Here is a 6,000-nt window from a genome sequence, read left to right as displayed (position 1 = left end):
GGTTCTTATACTTGAGAGAAAAGCACAACTTTGTTTCTCTTTTCCAATCAGTCGTGAACTTATGACTGCAGCTTATGGTCTATGGGAAATGGCTCACTCAAGTGGATATGAAGTTGGTACAAAACAACAGCGGACAGCTTCCTCAGGAATTCATACTAGATAGGAGGTAGGTTGGGGAGAACTGCTAATACCTAAAAACCCAAAGCGTTATTCCAGCTTCTAGGAACAGAATACCTCTGAATCAGCTGAAAGCCATTAAAGGCTCCAACCAACAGAATAGGGATCATCTTCACTGAAGGATAGACCTGGCATTATTAGCCCTCTATACTACCTCCAATTCATATCTGAGCACCACTTTCTCCCATTTCTTCACCTATGGGCTAAAACATAATGGATCCAACAGAGCCCACAGGCAGATGCAAAATTCTCAAAATTCAATTTCTTCATTCTTAAATTTTCACTGAAAGATTACAATTTCCATACATTTTTACAAGTAGAACCATTCTTCCATTCCAAATTTCCATGAAATTCTCCCATTTCCATAGAAAACTATTTCAAAATAGATACTATGGAATCCTTCATCTTCTTGGTCATGGTAGGGATGGGGTGCATCTGGTCATCAACACATTTGGTCACACAGGACTCTAGATGCCTTTTCACCTGCTGCTCCTTGCTCCTGGCATCCATTAAGTCTCTGGCTTTGTCATTGCAGTTCATGGCGTGTTGAGCCAGACAGTCCTAGAATTTCTCCAGATCACAAGGACCTGGACCTGGACCAAGGGGGCATGGAGGCCTGAATATGCTCATAGCAGCTGATGCTGCACTGGAACATGGTACCCTGCATCTTGATATTCTTCTGCTCCAGCCCTTTCACCATGATGACCATTGTTTCCTGCACCCACAGTTGCTGGGACTCTGCTATGGTGTACACTCCCATCCCACCTCCAGCCCTGAGCCCTTCCCTAAAAGACCCAAGGGCTCTGGCCTGTTTTCCATTTTAAATACTTGTTTTATGTTTTGTGGTTTTTTTGTTCCCTTTTATTTTGATTCCTCTTTCAGAACATAACTAATATGGAAATATATTTAACATAGTTAGACATACATAACATGTATCAGATTACTTGCTGTCAAGGGAAGGGGAAGGACAGAGAAAGGGAGAAAAATGTGAATCTCAAAATCTTACAAAGACACGAATGTTGAAAACTATCTTTGCATGTAGTTGGAATAATAAATTAATTAATTAAAATTAAAAAAACAACAGTTGCCTACTCCCACCCCCAGCATTAACCAGGGCATTAATATTTACTCAGACCAGTCATCACAGTTCAAGTTCAATCAAGACATTGATGTCTTCTATAGGCAACTATGAATTATGTAAGTACAAGTCACCCTTTAGTCTCAATATAAACACACAATGCATAGAACATGGACCAGGCATTAAACCTGACTAAGTTCAGAAAAATGTTTGGCTATTTAATTAACATAGAGGTTTCTACAATACACTTCCATTAAAGTTTTCTGAAAATACATTTATGTTCCATTGAGTGTTACATTTTTTCTAAGCTGAATATCAATTAATCTTAGTGTTATCATTGACTCTTGCTTAGATATAAAGGTCAGTGGGAATCAATAAATCAAATGAAATCAATAGTCAATAACTACAGGCTTATTTTGCTTAAGCAATGGACTACAAAGAACAAAAATGAAATGATTCTAGTCTTTAAGAAATTTAGCATCTTAATGAGGAGAAAGTAAAAATACATGAAGAAGTGAGGGAAGGGAAAGACAAGAAAAGTAAAGTCTACTACTAAAGTCTAGGCACTGTGCTTTGCTCTACAAATATATCATTACATGTAATATCTCAATTAAATATCATTAATTATTAATCAATATTTAAAATATTAAACCAATGTATAAGTATATCAACAAGGAAGAAGAGAAACAAGGAGAAAATAACACATAAAGTGTACAAAATGAGCTCAAGGTAGTTTGGAAAGGGAAAGCACTAGCAAGTGAAGATAAAGTTTTCATAGAGATGGCACTTGGGCTGTCTTAAAAAAAGGGGGGGGGATTCCAAGAGAAAAAAGGAAGGAGTCCATAATAGACTCCAAATCGAATAGGGAACCTTTTTTTCTGCCAAGGGTCATTTGGATATTCATAACATCATTCATGGATTTTTTGTAGTCAAATATTTAATTAATTTACTCTAAAAAACTCCTAGATTTGTTGAATTTTGAGTCCTGTCTGAGGTTGCTTTGGTAGCATCAAGCTAATATGACCCAAAGGCTGGAGGTTCCCCATCCCTGCCTATGCCTGCCTAGATTCAAGCAACTAATTCCAGTGTCTGGAGTCATCTCTTCAATGGTGTTATACTTCTCTTGGTATAAATCCCTATTCAGAAATCTTGGAAAATCTCTCTTAGTGAACAGCCTAGTAGACTAAAGTCAACTCCTCAATTTTCAAAACTCAATGATCAAAATTTGTCAAATAGAAGCAAAATCCATAGCCATTGTATATACTTAAATATTCTAATCACAATAAATTGAAATTTTGTAGTATCCCAGAATTTCCCACAACAAATACTCCAATTTTACTTACAATCCCTAGATTAAAAAAAAATTTTCATATATTGCAATGTTCTGCCGTACTCCCTCTGGCACTATGGCTGTGACTAGTTGTCCAATTTTGTGACTTTGGGGGCCACTGACTCTTGTCACTTCTTCATGACTTGAACTACTTGCATTCCTTTGAGGTTCAATTCAGGTCCACCTCTTTATGGAGCAATTCATCCTTTCCCACTCCATCTCTCCATCATACTTCCTTCAGCTATATGAGACAGCTTGCCACTATTCTAACTATTCAGCAAGGCAGTTTAATTAATTGAGTTCATTACATGAATTGCCTACCAAACAACATTCTATTCAAGCTACTGGTCAACACTCATAAGCATGTTCAAGAGAACTTTTTGTGCCAATTTTTGAGGAGAGAAAGGTAGTTGCATTTGATTTGGGGCCATATGATTTCAAAGATATAGTAACCTCCTTTTGAGGAAATTTCCTTTACTGATATAGATAGGTCACTTTTATGCAACTTCTGTCTGGATCACTGAGATATTAAATGACCTTTCCTGAGTCTACAACCAGCATGTGTCAGTGGTAGGACATGAATCTTTCTGATTCTGAAGGTGTTTCTCTTTTAAATATTCTGTATTACCACACTCTTCATGATTCAAGTCCTTTGGACTAGAGGAAAGCAATCCAAAGAGATAAAATAAGCAGAGACACTTTTTTTTGGCAAGGCAAGGGGGTTAAGTGACTTGCCTGAGGTCACACAACTAGATAACTATTAAGTGTTTGAGGCCACATTTGAACTCAGGTCCTCCTGACTCCAGGGCTGGTGCCCTATCCCCTACGCCACTTAGCTGCCACTAGCAGTGACACTCTTTATGTTTTCCCTTTTTGATACTGTAAATTTCTTGAAAGCATGATATGTATCATGACTATATCTGTAGGCAAAGTGCTTTTTACATAGTAGATGCTCACATCAATTGAGCACGTCAAATTTGAATTATTTGAGCTTTCTCTCGGCATTTTCTTCCTGAACACCTTAGATACTTAAAAGTGGATCCTAGAATTATTGAAAATAAGTTGTTATTGACATCTTCTGGGGTTTTTTTAATTCCTCTCATATAACTTCTTCACTACTCTCTCACAGAGAGTCATGCCATAAAACAAAGAATTTTTTGAAGAAAAAAAGAAAGAGGAAACAACAATAAATTGATCAACACATCAAAAAAATCTCAAATGTTCCACTCTTTGGAAACACACACACACACACACACACACACACACACACACACCTCTGCAAAGACATAAAATATGAAGAGGTCATATTCCTCTCATATTTCTTCTTTAGAGATAAAGTTCATTCTTTATAATTTTATAAACTTTTTAAAAATTTGACCAATGTTGGAAGGGGATATGAGAAATCTAGGACACTAATACATTGTTGGTGGAGCTGTAAACTCTTCCAACCTTTCTGGAGAGCAATTTGGAATTACACCTAAAGGGCAACAAAAATGTGCATACCCTTTTGACCTAACAATACCACTACTGGGTCTATACCCTGAAGAAATTACAAAAAAGGGTAAAAGCATCACTTGTACAAAAATATTAATAGCAGCCCTGTTTGTAGTGGCAAAGAATTGGAAATTAAGTAAATGTCCTTCAATTAGGGAATGGCTTAACAAACTGTAGTATATGTATGTCATGGAACACTATTGTTCTATTAGAAACCAGGAGAGATTGGAATTCAGGGAAGCCTGGAGGGATTTGCATGAATTGATGCTGAGCGAGATAAGCAAAACCAGAAAAACATTGTACACTCTAACAGCAACATGGGGCTGATAATCAAACTTAATGGATTTGCTCATTCCATCTGTGCAACAACCAGGAACAATTTTGGGCTGTCTGCAATGGAGAATACCATTTGTATTCAGAGAAAAAATTTCGGAGTTTGAACAAAGACCAAAACCTGTTACCTTTAATTAAAAAAGAAAACATTATCTTATTATGCAATTTTGCTATCTCTTATACTCTATTTTTTTCCCTTAAGGATATGATTTCTCTCTCATCACATTCTACTTAGATCAATGTATATCATGGAAACAATGTAAACACTAGCAGACTGTCTTCTGTGGGGAGGTGAGGGGAAGGAAGTGAAATTAGGGGAAATATTGTAAAATTCAAAATAACTGAATTTTTTAAAAAAAGATTATTCCTCTTTGGACTCTGCTAAGGATAGTCTGATCCCCTGTTATCTTACAAGGTAAGTCAACCAATTTGGAGCAGAATTTTCCCCCCTTGGAAGGTGAACTTCAGATTTTCTGGAGAAAAAAAAAACCTAAAGTTTTCTGATTCACCCACAAGTAATGACTGACAAAGAAGGAAAAACCTAAGGTTTTCTGATTCACCCACAAGTAATGACTGACAAAGAAGGACAAGAGGAGGGGTGGCTAGGTGTCGAAGTGGATAAAGCACCGGCCCTGGAGTCAGGAATACCTGGGTTCAAATCTGGTCTCAGACACTTACTAATTACCTAGCTGTGTGGCCTTGGACAAGCCACTTAACCCCATTGCCTTGCAAAAAAAACCTAAAAAAAAAAAAGGACAAGAAGATTCTCTAGATGGGAGAAATCTCCTCTCCTCCCTTCCTTCAAGGGCCTTGAAATCCCCTTGAAAGATCAAGTGTGCCTCTTTCTTCGCCCTAAATTGTTTGCCTATACATAGCTCAAGGCTCCTGAATTTATCCAATCTTGAATTATATTTTCTTGACTGTTGGCTTTTGGGGTATTTTTTTGGTCTGCTTATTTAAAATCTAGAAGGACAAAAATAAGATCAGGAAGGAAGGAAACTCATTGGTTATCTTAGTCTAGCCCTTCATTTTGCAAGTATATCAGTTCATAAATAAAAAAACTGAGGTTTACAATCGAGTCTTCCAATTCTAAGCACATCCTTACAGTAACCACCCCTCACTGTCAGGAGCCTGAAGGATTGATTCCAACTTAGTTCTATATCCAACAGCATTTCTGAGTGGACTTTACACTGAAGTATTATTAACTCTGAACACTTGGAACTTTGGAAGGGAATTCAGAATCCCAGAAAACCTTGACTGGCTATCTCCCAGGTAACCTCCTAGGTTATACTGTGGATAGAGTGAGGTCTGGAGCCCTGAAGATCTCAAATCAAATCTGTCCTCAAGCATTTCCTTGCTACATGACCCTGGGTTAGTCACTGTACCTCTGACTCAGTTTTCTCAACTGTAACATGGGGATAATATATCCAGCAGGGTTGTTATGAGAATCAAATGCGATAATATCTTCTAACTTGTAAAAAAGTTGATTTTTCCAGGGTAAGGCTTATTATCCATTGCATTCTGCATGGGCTAAGCCCTTTTCTTTCCCCAGATGCCGGAAGTCCAGATGTATGATTTGTGGTAGTGG

The 6,000-nt window shown here is 37.4% G+C and overlaps 1 pseudogene; it reads right to left on the bottom strand.

The window, feature by feature from the left end:
* Window positions 1–549: 549 nt before the first annotated feature.
* On the bottom strand, window positions 550–937 carry LOC141505654 (protein FAM136A pseudogene; annotated as a pseudogene).
* Between the last annotated feature and the right edge of the window lie 5,063 nt (window positions 938–6,000).

The sequence above is a fragment of the Macrotis lagotis genome, chromosome 1 (assembly GCF_037893015.1).
Source record: "Macrotis lagotis isolate mMagLag1 chromosome 1, bilby.v1.9.chrom.fasta, whole genome shotgun sequence".
NCBI lineage: Eukaryota > Metazoa > Chordata > Mammalia > Peramelemorphia > Peramelidae > Macrotis > Macrotis lagotis.
The sequence above is the reverse complement of the archived record's forward strand: the minus strand, read 5'-3'. Positions and strand labels throughout refer to the sequence as shown.